The sequence below is a fragment of the Anser anser genome (genome assembly GCF_964211835.1).
Source record: "Anser anser genome assembly, chromosome: 3".
NCBI lineage: Eukaryota > Metazoa > Chordata > Aves > Anseriformes > Anatidae > Anser > Anser anser.
In genome coordinates this window covers 52,429,430-52,442,265 of record NC_139722.1, presented here as the reverse complement: position 1 = coordinate 52,442,265, position 12,836 = coordinate 52,429,430, and the positions used below count along the sequence as shown (strand labels likewise).

Sequence of the window (12,836 nt, the reverse complement as noted above, 5' to 3'; positions counted from 1 at the left end):
TAAAATGAAAAAAAGAAAAAAAAAGAAAACAGAAAAGTTATTTTTAACGAGGTTGTTCTTTGTTCAAGCTGCAAGAAAAAACTCTCTGCTTTTTCTAATCTCTCAGTAGCAGTTAATATTCTTAAGGATGCCTGGGGTTACGTAGTTGCTGGCAGGCTGTAAAACCACCCTCACATCTGGCTGGTCAGATTCTTCTGTTCTGCCATCCAGCCCCTCTTCCTTATGGGAAGATGTCCCCTCAGCCTCACAAGTGCTGGGCATCACACACAATCTTCCCATAGCAACAGGGTTATTTCACTTAATAAAGTGTCATCCTGCTCATGAGACATCATCAACAGGCTCTTTAATGAGCAAATTTAATTCATCCTTACCTGACTACTTCCCTCCTAAGTGTCATTTCCAGGCTGCTGGGGTGATGCTGCTCTGTGGCTTTGTGAAGGTAGGATGGGTCACCCCAGTCTCTTTGGTTTTGTAACCCCACCTTCCTTGACCTTAAGACACTGGCATGTCTTCAAATGCTCTCTGTGGCTTCTTGGCATGAAGCTGGTCCCTGCATTAAAGAAAGAGTGTTAAATCCATTCAGATAGAGTCCTGCCATAAATAATAATATATGCAATTAAAATACTTAGGTCCAGCAAAAGCCACTAAATGTGGGCATTGAAAAATGATCTGGACAGACAAAAGGAAAAAGAACTAGTGATCTAAAGGATTTGCATTATTAAAATACATTAAACCAAAACATAAAATGTTTTATGATGACTTCAAAGAAAACTACAACAAAAATCCAAAACTTTCTAGAACTACAGAGCATTAGTGCTCAAAACAGTCTTACAGCAGGCAGACATGACAAATCACTTTAAATAAGACTTTGAACAGTATAATACTAAAAGTTTAATTTCTGCAAAGAAACCAAAAATAACTCCTGAAAAAGTAGTGATATTAGTCCCGTTATGTTTGACTTTTTTCTTTAACCAAACATTTCACAGTGATAAAATTCTGTGACAGTGGCTCTTGGTGGATAGCAAAGTTTTCTAACAGCTTGATTCTTTAATATAAGGCCCATTTATTCTTTTAAATAAAGCATTTCCAATGCCTGTTTACTTGGAAATCTTGCAGCAAAGTAATTAAGACAGTGTATCCCTGCACATGCAAGGAGTGAAGAAAAAAAATGCGTGTGTGTGTGAGGGGGCTAAACTACACTTGATTTGCAATAGAAAAATGCCACGGTTAAAGGTTTCAGATAAAAAAAAAATGTTAGCAAGGTCTGTGATTATGTGCTGTGGGGTGGTCAACACTCTGGAGAGACAAGATGTCATCCAGAGGGACCTGGACAGGTTTGAGAGATGGGTCCATGTGAACCTCATGAAGTCCAACAAGACCAAGTGCAAAGTGTAGCACCTGGGTTAGGGCAATCTCTAGGAGATGAAAAGATTGAAAGCAGACCTACAGAGAAGGACCTGGGGGTGTTGGTTGATGAAAAACTCAGCATGAGCCAACAGTCCATGCTTACAGTCCAGAAAGCCAATTGTATCCTGGGTAGCATCAAAAGAAGTGTAACTAACAAGTTGAGGAAGGTGATTCTCACCCCCTACTCAAGACTTCATAGAATGGCTCGAGTTGGAAGGGACCTCAAAGATTACCTAGTTCCAACCCTCCTGACATAGACAGGGACGCATAGGCTCTCTTGTGAGACCCCACATGGAGTATTGCATTCAGCTCTGGGGCCTCCAGCGCAAGGAAGTAAACATATTAGAACAAGTCCAGAGAAGAGCCAAGAGGATGATCAGAGGGCTGGAGCACATCTATGAAGACAGGCTGAAGGAGTTGGGGTTGTCCAGCCTGCAGAAGAGAAGGTGCCAGGGAGACCTTATAGCAGCCTTCCTAAAATACCTAAAGGAGGCCTACAGGAAAGCTGGAGAGGGACCGTTTATCAGGGAGCTTAGTGATAGGACAAGGGGTAAAGTCTTTAAACTATAAAAGGGTAGATTTAGGTAAGGAAGAAATTCTTTATTATGAGGGTGGTGAGGCACTGGCACAGGTTGCCCAGAGAAGCTGTGGATGCCCCATTCCTAGACACATTCAAGGCCAGGTTGTATGGGGATCTGGGAAGCCTGGTCTGGTGGAAGGTGTCCCCCCCATGCAGGGGGTTGTAGCTTTAATGTCCCTTCTGACCCAAACAATTCTGTGATTCTATGATTCTTTGAGTAAGACAACAGTGGAGGTTGTGCTCATATTTTTGTTCATATTTTGTCTCACTGCAGTACAGCTTTTTCTCTCTTGGTAGAGAAACAAAACTTAAGAAATAGCTAATGGTAATCTGAAGGAGCAGAATAGTTTCTGAATTTTGTGGGAAAAAAAAAAATCTCCACTAAAAATAATAGGTCAGTAATGCTGTCTACATCTTGGAAAAATTTCTCTCTGCAAAATGACTTGTTGAAATTTGTCTTAGACTCAATGGATCTTTGAGTCATTAAGTTCGCTAACCCATAGGTAAGAATGTTTTTGAAATTCCAGTACCCTTTACAAAAACTGTGCTTATATGAAGAAGAAAACCAACCAATGTACCAATAAAACAGATTTGTTTTCTCATTGTTTGATATATAAAGAACAGCAATCAAAAAAATTAAAACATATGGAAGTGTCACGCAGAAGTACACAAACTGGAAATGAATGCATTTAATGTAGCTTTTTTTTTTTTTCTCAATACTGCATATATTTCAAAGTTCACAGACAGCTAGCTTTGCTGCATTACATATGGTAATTTCCACTTCCTCTTGGACTTGACCACTATAAAAATTGTATCATGCTCAACAAAATCAAACAAGAAAATCTGTACTGTGCTTTAACTGTTAACCTTGCCTATATTGCAAATCTGTCTCTGCTGTACTTGTCGATGAAAGATAGATATTAAGCACTTATAACTGCATAAAGACTTTAAAAAAAAAGCCTTTTTTGTAGGTAATTTATTCATATGAAACTGTTTTTGCTGTTTTTACAGGATTAATAATACTCATGCCTATCACTTTCTTTTAGACAAGTTACACAGTAAATTATGAAGTTTCATTATTCATCAGAAAGAACAAGGTCAAATACATATCCATTTTACTTTCATTAAATTCAATGAAGATTTTAATTAGATATGAAAATATTTATTTATTTAATAATGTATTTAATAATTTAATATTTTATATGTATATACAGAGAACTATAAATAACATATATATTATAAACAGAGTATATATGATTTGATAAACACTATAAACAGAGCGCATGTCATTATACACTGTTATTGTTATGTAGCACATATTATTATTATATATTAGATATGAATATTTCTGTGTACTAATCTCTTATTTTCAATGGCAGCAACAAGTTTCATCCTACAAGATAGAAGAAAAGTTAAAGCAAAAATCTCTATGCAATTTTTCCACCCAAGGTTACTTTTAAATATATTATATATATTTACATATTATATATAGTTATATATTAATACTTTATATATATATATATATAAAACTGTCTTTTCAGTCAATTCAACTACTGCACAGGCTCACTCTTAGTGTAGGTCTCTGCTTCCCCTTCAGCATTTTACTAGCAATGTGTTATTTATTTTTTCTTGTGCCCTATATTGCATTCACAGCACATGACACATGGCTTTTGTGTAATTAAATGTGTTACTCCTCACACTCATACAGAAAACTTTCACATTTTAATGGGAAGTGTTGTGTGGATGAAGAAAAGACCTATTTGTCATCCTTCATTATGTCAATTCACCATAATAAATTAACAGAGAAGAAATATTCTCCCTATTTCCACTATACATTCTATATAGCTCTTTTCCTTCAGCATGTTTAGAGACCAGTCTCCTTAGGGAAACAGTACAGGAGTACATAAAAGCACTTTGCTATCTGGTATCTGAATTATATTCTAGTAAACTCTGTTTGACATTGGATTAATATCTATTTTTTGCTCTAAAAAGAATAAGCAAAACTTATGCCTGTTAAATTGCTTATTTAGGCTGAATATGAGAACAGTTATATATATATATAAAGCTACCAGGAGGAGCCTGAGCTATGGAAATAAATACATAAAGAAAACAACTGCAAGACATGGTAACACTGGCAGTCCATGTAGCTATGTACAAAAGAAATTATACAACATAAAAAGAAATTATACAACATACATGAATGTTTTAATCACCTCTTTCAAACTCTATGCAATATATATGAGCAGTCACAGAAGAAATACAGACATATGAATTATGTTGACAGAAAATGTAATGAAAAGGAGTAGGAAATAACATATAGCCTACATTATAAGAAAAATGTGTTCTGAGATGTATTATTAATTGGTAAAAAGATCTTATGGGAACATTATATAATAACTGCCCACCATAGTAATTTTGCCTACACAACTTCAGAGAATATTTATAAAATTATTGCATACTATAGATGATTCTTGGCTAGATCATGACCTACTTCTATGTCATATTTATTCTTTGTATCACAATTGCTGAGTTCTTTAAAACAAAACAAAAATCAATGGCGTGTGTGTGTGTGTGTGTGTGTGTGTGAGAGAGAGAGAGAGAGAGAGAGAGAGAGATTGAGAGAGAGAGAGAGAGAGAGAAAGAAATGAGTGGGGAAATTAGTCATTTTCGTGACTCCTATGTGTTACGACCAAAGATCTGGTTTGATTTTGTCACTTTTCAAAAATTTAAATGTATTACTTATTACTACCAGTTAACCTTGAGTACACTGAAATCAGTGAAAGAATCACCCCTGATTTTAGTGGAAGACTTCAGCTAAGTAATTGAAAATTTCAGTTTAAAAAATATTTTTCCTGAAAGCTACTCTCATCTCATTTGGAGAACTAGAAAGGATAGACCTGATTTTGTAGAATCCCCACATGAACTGTAGTACTGAAGCATTCTAGCATCAAAATCATAACTTCTGTTGTGCTTGAGTATATGAGCAGCCACAGATATTTTTAATATAGATGAGAAAGTATTCTTATTGAAATAAAATGAATGTGAAAAACGCCTCTTCTTTCCTTGAGAACTATTATGAGGATTTTTTGTTACCCATACAGTTCTTTGACAACTTTACAATCTTTTCTAAACAATGTAGTAGGATATTTCATATAGTAGTTCTTGGAAAACTATTCCTAAATTTGGAAAGAAAAAAAAAGATTTAAATTAATAGAGAAATTGTAAAATTAACCAAGATACATTCTTTTACAGACAGCAGCATGCACGAGTTTCAGAGCAGTATCAGGCTAGGAGGTGGTATCTAGTTAAGTTCCTGAAAATATGATCTGAGAACTCATCTTGTTTGTTCTTAATGACCTGGCACAGTTTTAGATGTGTAATTATAAAGTTTGCAGATGCCATGAATGCATGGAAGGTAGAACAGAGGAGATTAGAAAGGAATACCAAAAGAGCTAAGTGAACAGAAATAGGAATAGATTGAAATGTAAGGTCATGCATGTGTAGCTAATAAAATGTCCTCCGGTATGCTGGAGGCTTATCAGCTGGAAATGTTTTGTGGGAATGGGATGTGATAGCCAGTCTCTAAATGAATGATCTGCCTGTATGATACTGCATAAAAATGCCAAATGCAAACTTAAAATGCATTGCAAAAAGTGAATCCATGACAGACAGACAGACAATGGTACCATTACACTGGGGTCTGGTTAAGCTTTGCCTGCAGAAAAATATTTAGTTTTCTGGTCAAGAAAGGTAACCTTGAATGACAATATATGCAGAGAAGGCTATAGAAGAAAACAGGAGCAGAGGCCCAGTATTCAAGATGAGCCTAAAACTGTTTTATTTTGGTAGGAAAATGTGTATAAAATGAAGCTGAGAGAGAGGTGATTGGGGTCTGTAAATACATCAATGGATAAATAAAGAAGAAGAAGCTCATTGATTAATAACATTGAAAAAAAAATCTACATGGACATAAAGATATTGAGGTGGAAATAAAAAGGTCTGTTAGCCATTACACCAAGCAAAATTTCCTGTGGCTTTCCAGTCAGTTTACATGGAAAGAAAGCTTTTAAAAGAGATCTTGGTATATTTAATCCCATTATGAATGGGATTATTTGACATGTACCTGAGCCATCAGGGAAATGGGATACATGACACATGTGCCTTTCATTCTCACTATGTAGTCTCCAGGGCATCAGTGATTCTAAATTACTCTAGAAGAGTAATACATGGTTCTGTAACACCTAAACGTATAGAGGTTCAGAGATGTGTGTCTCTTAAGATAAAACTGAGCAAAATCAAAGATTAGATTCTAAAATCTGAGCTTGAAAGATAAAAATAATTGTACACCATCTTCAAAATATGGTGATCAACTAGAAGGACAAATGCACTTTTTAGGTTGTCACCTGCAGTGCAGGTGCTGCTTATCTTTCTCTATTTCTGCCAGCTACACATATCATGAAATGTAAATTTAACTACGTATGCGATGCTGAGTGTTTGGATTTGTTATCAAAAGAAAAAAAGTCTTAAATATGGAGGTAAATGTAAACAATCACATTCACGGGCAGCTCTTAAAATACATTATTCAACACATACTTGTACTTTTTTTTTGTTGGTGGTTGGTAGGTTTGTTTTTTTTGTTTGTTTGTTTGTTCATTCGTTTTCCATAAACCTAGAATCTGAGTTAAAGAAATTCAGCTGTTTCCATTGTCCAGAGCTAGTTGTGGATCAACAGTTCAAGACGGAAACACATCAGCAAAGCTAATGTGCTGAGATGTGCATGTTAAATTTTGTGATTTTCATAGAGAAGAGCATAGAGCCTAGCTCTTCAGCATCTCTCCACTGTGATTAAAATGCATGGATTCAAATAGGCATGTAGGTCAGTCAAAGTTTAGAGAAGCAATCTCCAATGTAGTTCCACCAGAACTAGTAAAATTAACATAAAGGATAGCTACAGTAATAGATAGTGGTTACAGAAATGATGAAGAAAAACAGTTCTTAGCTGCCATGACCTTAACCAAGCTGTTCTGGGAATATTACAAATCAGTCTATCTTGGCCAAAAAAAAAAAAAAAAAAAAAAACATTCTGATCAACAACACCCTAGTCAACAAGGGAATAATTCAGGGGAAATATTAATTTAGAGATTCTTACAAAACTCAACACAGATAAAAGTCCTTCCTGCTGTTTTGTTTTTGTTTTTGTTTTTGTTTTTGTTTTTTAATCAGAGAAACAGAAGCCCCTCTCTTGTATGTCAGTCAGTTCTTGTTAATCTTAAGGTTTTTGTTCTTCAGGTTCAGTGGAAAATGAATTTGAAAATAACTGTAACATTTCATGTCCTGTTGAAATTCTCTGAAGGCATAATCTAGCAAAGTTTCTTGGTGCAGACAGTAACAGAAAAAAGTCATATTTCACTTTTTCTTCAGTGTTTTCAATCAGAAAACAAGAAAGTTATTTTGGCGACTCTTTTGTTAGAAAGCTGGGAGAGAGAAGCAAAGGTTTCCAGCTCCAGAAATTCTAATCAATTTCCATTTCCTCTAGTTCTGCTTGGATCTTTTCTCCCCCTATAAGAGTAATATCTTAAGTGTTAAAAAAAAATGCAATGACAGCACCAGAAGTGAAGCAGGGTGTCAAGTTCAAAGCTGGAAATTTTTCAGGTACTTTCTGGAAAACAGACAAACCTTTCCAGTTTAGCTCCAAAATAAATGTTCAGCAAACTTTTAAGTTGTGGATTATTTTGGGAGTTAGATTTTCATGATGATGCAAGAATTAATAAATACTTGGCTATAATCTAAGTTTGAAGCATAAGTGATTTCCAGTTTAGCTCAGACATGGGTTATGAAGGTATTTTTTGTTTCTACAGGACATCTCCTCATCACTGCATAGGACAGCACATCTCTGGGGATAAATTGAGTTGTGTCAATTTAAATAATGCTGTCATATACTTTTTTATTTTCCTTTTTTTTCCTTTTTTCCATGACTTTAGAAATTATGTAGTAAAAAATGTTTTAGAATGTTTTTCAGCGAATGTTTCATTCTTAAGCCATTTGAAGGGTGACATGAAGAGCAGAATACTATCACCTTGCATTGCTGAATGGTGGAAAAGCCAATGCTACTGAACTGTTCATGTATTTTTCACAAGTTATGAGTATTTTATATTTGGATACACTACTTAAAAGTCTGGGTCTCATCTGTAGTCCTCACCTCTGTTCACCTCTCAAAAAAAAAAAAAATACCTTTAAGTAAAATGTTAATTCCTAGGTTTTTACATTTAATCTCAGAATCTGCAGATACTACTGCTTTGTTATGTTTCAGTTCCCTACTCTAAAATTGGAACAATGGAAATGCTGTTAGAATAACTTAATATTAATTTGTGAGGTATGTATATGGAATATTGACTGGTATGATTCCATGGTATCAGAGAAATTTCTCTGAAGGTGTAATTAATATTTTTTTTCTCAGTAGTGTTTGAACTCCCATGTTTAAAAAGGGCAGAAAGGGGGAGCCAGGGAACTGCAGACCAGTGAATCTCACCTCTGTGCCTGGGAAGATCATGGTAAAGATCCTGCTGGAAGCAATGTCAAGGCACATACAAGACAGGTGATCTGACACAGCCAGCATGGCTTCACCAAGGGTAAATCATGCCTTACCAATCTCGTGGCCTTCTATGATGGAGTGAGTGCAACGCTTGTCAAGGGAAGACCAACTGATGTCATATACCTGGAATTCTGTAAGGCCTTTGACACAGTCCCACATGACATCTTGATTTCCAAACTAGGGAGATACGGATTTGAAGGGTGGACCATTTGGTGGATAAGGAATTGGCTGGATGGCCACAGCCAGAGATCTCCAATCAACAGCTCTACGTCCAGGTGGAGACCAGTGATAAAGGCGTTGCTCAGGGGTCCATGCTGGGGTAGGTGCTGTTTAATATATTTAACTACAACATAGACTGTCAGATTGAGTGCACCCTCAGGAAGTTTGCAGATGATACCAAGCTGAGTGATGCAGTTAATACAACCAGAAAGAAGGCACACCATCCAAAGGGATCTGGACAAGCTTGAGAATTGGGCCCATGTGAACCTAATAAGGTTCATCAAGACCAAGACCAAGTGCTAAACCAGGTTTGGGGCAATCCGAGACCGGAGTACAAACTGGGAGAAGAACTCATTGAGAGCAGCCCTGCAGAGAAGGACTTGGGGGTTCAGGTGGATGAAAAGCTCCAGTGTGCACTTGCATTCCAGAAGGCCAACTGCGTCCTGGGCTGCATCAACAGAGGAGTGTCCAGCAGGTCGAGCAAAGTGGTTGTCCCCTTCTGCTCTGCCCTTGTGAGGCCCCTCCTGGAGAGCTGCATCCAGGCCCAGGGCCCCCGGCACAAGAAGGATGTGGAGTTGCTACAGTGGGTCCAGAGGAAGGGAACGAAGTTGATCAGAGGGCTGCAGCATCTCTCTTATAAAGAATGGCTGAAAGAGATAGGGCTGTTCAGCCTAAAGAATAGAAGGCTCCAGGGTAACCTTATTGCAGCTTTTCAGTATGTAAAGGGGGCTTACAAAAAAGTTGGAGAGCAACTTTTTGCTCAGTTAGATAATCACAGGACAAGGGGGAATGGTTTTAACCTAAAAGAGGGGAAATTTGGATTAGAGGTTAGGAGGAAATTTTTCACTGTAAAGGTAGTGAGGCACTGGCAAAGGTTGCCCAGAGAGGTTGTGGATGCCCCATCCCTGGAGGTGTTCAAGACAAGGTTGGATGAGGCCCTGGGCTAACCTGATCTAGTGGGTGGTATCCATGCCCATGGCAGGGGGGTTGGAACTAAATGATCTTTAAGCTCCCTTCCAACCCAAGCTGTTCTATGATTCCTTGCCTTTCCTCATGTTTCCTTGCATTTCATTTCTCTCTTTCTTTCCCTCTTCTTCCAGTTTTTATCACTTCTCTATTCTTTGGCGAAGAATTAAAAAAATACAAAAATATAATAAAATAAAAAATCCAAAAACACAGCCTGATACCAGTAAGATTCATCTCTGAAATCAAAATTAGAGCTACAGGATATATTTCTGCCAGTACAGCTAATGCCAGGATTGATAGGGGTAGCAGATGGTCATCCCTTGTGCAGAGCTGCACCAGAGGAGAGTGAGGAGCACACTTTACAGATTTCAAAGATACTTATTGATAACAGATAAATGCTGAGGTTTGGGATGTCTGGTTCATTTCCAAGTTCCACATGGCACTATGATCTTGTATTAAAGACTCTTCTGTTTCTTTTTCTGCCTTCATGTCTTTTTCCACTCTCTCTCCCCAACTTCTGGGACTTCTTTCTCATGTTCACATCTTCACTGGCTTGTTTCCACCTGACTTTTTTCACTTAGTCAGCTATGGTCCTCAGTATTTAGATTTCTTCTTTTTCCTTATCAGCATATCCAAAATTATAAACTTCTCACATAGTTTTCCCATCTGACAGCCACACAGTCAGATCTGTTGTCTCTTCTCATGTTCTCTTCCTGTACCCATCAGTTAGTCATTCGAGCTCAGTCATGTAAAACTCAGCCAGATGACTACCAGTTTCACCCAGGTTTCATATCTTTCTCTGAAAGATCATTGAAATTCCTTCTCTTCACTCCAGCTTTGCCAGCTCCCCAGTCCCAAGACAGACAGGGAAGACTGCTTGCATTCTTGTGCTCAGATGAGCAAGCCTCCTCAGTGCAGCTTTGGCTCTTACCAAATGAAGGGCATAGGAAAGACAGAATCTTGCTTAAGAACAACAGCACTGGGTGAGACAAAACTATGCAGCATCCGAATATACCTGGATGGAGAGCAGTTAAAGATGTTAATATAGTTGCATAACTCAAAATGCTATTAGCATGTGTGAACTGAGTTTTCAAATGTTCATGAACTAGGGAGATTTTGGGGGTGTCCTGGCAGATTCTAAGTGGTCCTCAACTAAACTTATCACCCTGCCAGCTTACAAGTTTCTTCTCCATTGCTTGCAAGTACTATAGTTCTTAGAAAGTCTTATAAGGAATGGATTAGCAAGAAATAAAACAAAATAAAATCAATCTTGTCCTCAGAAGTAGCTAAGTCATTTTTGTTGGATATGCTAAAAAGATGTAACCTGAGGTAAACCTCCACCATGCAGAATTTCAGGAAAGACCATTGAAGTTTAGCAAAGTTATAAGAAGCTATAAGCAGGATAAGATTATGGCCTTTCAGGGGAAGGAAAACAAGAATAACAATAACAAACATGGAAGGGATAGTAAAATAGCTGAGAGTTATTCCTCTTATATACAAGCCCCATATATTTTGTTAATGCTTATATGAATAGAAAACAGGTCAGTAGGATTAGTATGTTAGTTTGGACATGAACAGAGCAGTAAAAACACTATAAAACTTTGAAAATGATGATTTGCATGGGTGCCCAATGACCAAATAATTCTGGGTGCATGTATATATTGATTTTCTATTAAAATTTATGTTAGATTTTTGTACCTCAGATTTTTCTTCCTAAAGGGAATCATGAATGGACATCTGAAGGTAGAATTTGATTCAAAGCCCAGTATCTTTAGATGGTTTTTTTCCTAAGATGAAAGTCTCTCTTTAACATGCTAGTCACATTTCACTATGATTTTAAGTAATCTAGGTCTCAAACTATTATGGTTTAGTATGTTTTCCTGTATATTTAGAAAGAGTTGTCAAAATTCTCAGGTGTTGCAAATAAGCCTGCAAAGTAGATCTTCAACAAAATAAAGGAGGAGATGGTATAAATTCTGAAATGTGTCAAGGTTAGATTACCTTTGTTGCTTTGTATAACTAAAACTTGAATTGATTTTTCTGGTATAGAAACAATGGGGGGAAGGGACATCTGATGTAATGTTTTGCAGAAACCAGAAAAGTCAATAATATGCAGACAGCTCAAAAATATAATATTTACTGACTCAGTGAAGCATGTTTTTAGTGGGTTGTGATGGCACGTTCCAGCCTAGCAGAATATTTGTTAGGTTTCTTTAAAATTATATTTATTCTTCTAATATATTAATTTGCATAATCCTATAAGATCCTTAATCACCTTAGTTTTTTATGAAGTTTCTGAAGAGCACAATTATTTTTCCATAAAATAAGGCCATAAATTTATGGCAACCTGTTGTAAATTAATAAAAGGTTAGTGTATGAGATACTTTAAATGGAACATAACGCAAGGTTTAAAAAACGGGATATCATTACATAAAATATACCTTTATGACAGACCAGATGTTTAACAAATAAAACCTCACTATATTCTAATTACCAGAACAGTTACTGGAACCTGAATATAAAACTGAAAATGCAGGCAGAATATATTCCTATTAGCATTAGCTACATTATTTTTTCTGAACAACTGAGAGAATGTGTCTACATGTGAGAAAATAGCATGAATTTTAATGGACAGATGTTAAATTGCAACCTGAATTCAATATTTTGTCAAAACATCAATATTTTGAGCTACAGTCTTGGTTCTTTTCTTTGCATAAGAGGAACCATCCTATACCATTCAATATCATTTTCTCCATCTTGTTTACTTTCTTAGAAAACATTTGAGTGTCAAAAAAAGGCTTAAAGGGGTCAGTGAGATTACAGACAATGCAGTCATATACCAATTGCAATAGAGGATAGGAGTTCAAATATTCTCAGTCTTACATATGGTAATTCGGATCCAAACAGTTTAACGTCCTTATTAATGACATAGACTGTGGGACCAAAGGAACCTTTAGCAAACTTGCAGTTGATAACAAGCTGAGTGGCACAGTTGACCTAATATGAGGAAGGGATGCCATCCAGAGGGACCCGGACAAGCTTGAGAAGTGGTCCCATGCAAACCTTATGAAG

At 36.6% G+C, this 12,836-nt stretch overlaps 1 long non-coding RNA gene across 1 annotated transcript in view; it reads right to left on the bottom strand.

Moving 5' to 3' along the window:
- LOC310897698 overlaps positions 1–12,836 on the bottom strand; it is an 852,780-nt gene that overhangs the window by 64,075 nt on the left and 775,869 nt on the right. Inside the window, exon 2 of the long non-coding RNA XR_014582487.1 lies at positions 372–550. This is a non-coding gene — a long non-coding RNA (uncharacterized lncRNA). The remainder of the gene's footprint in view (positions 1–371; positions 551–12,836) is intronic.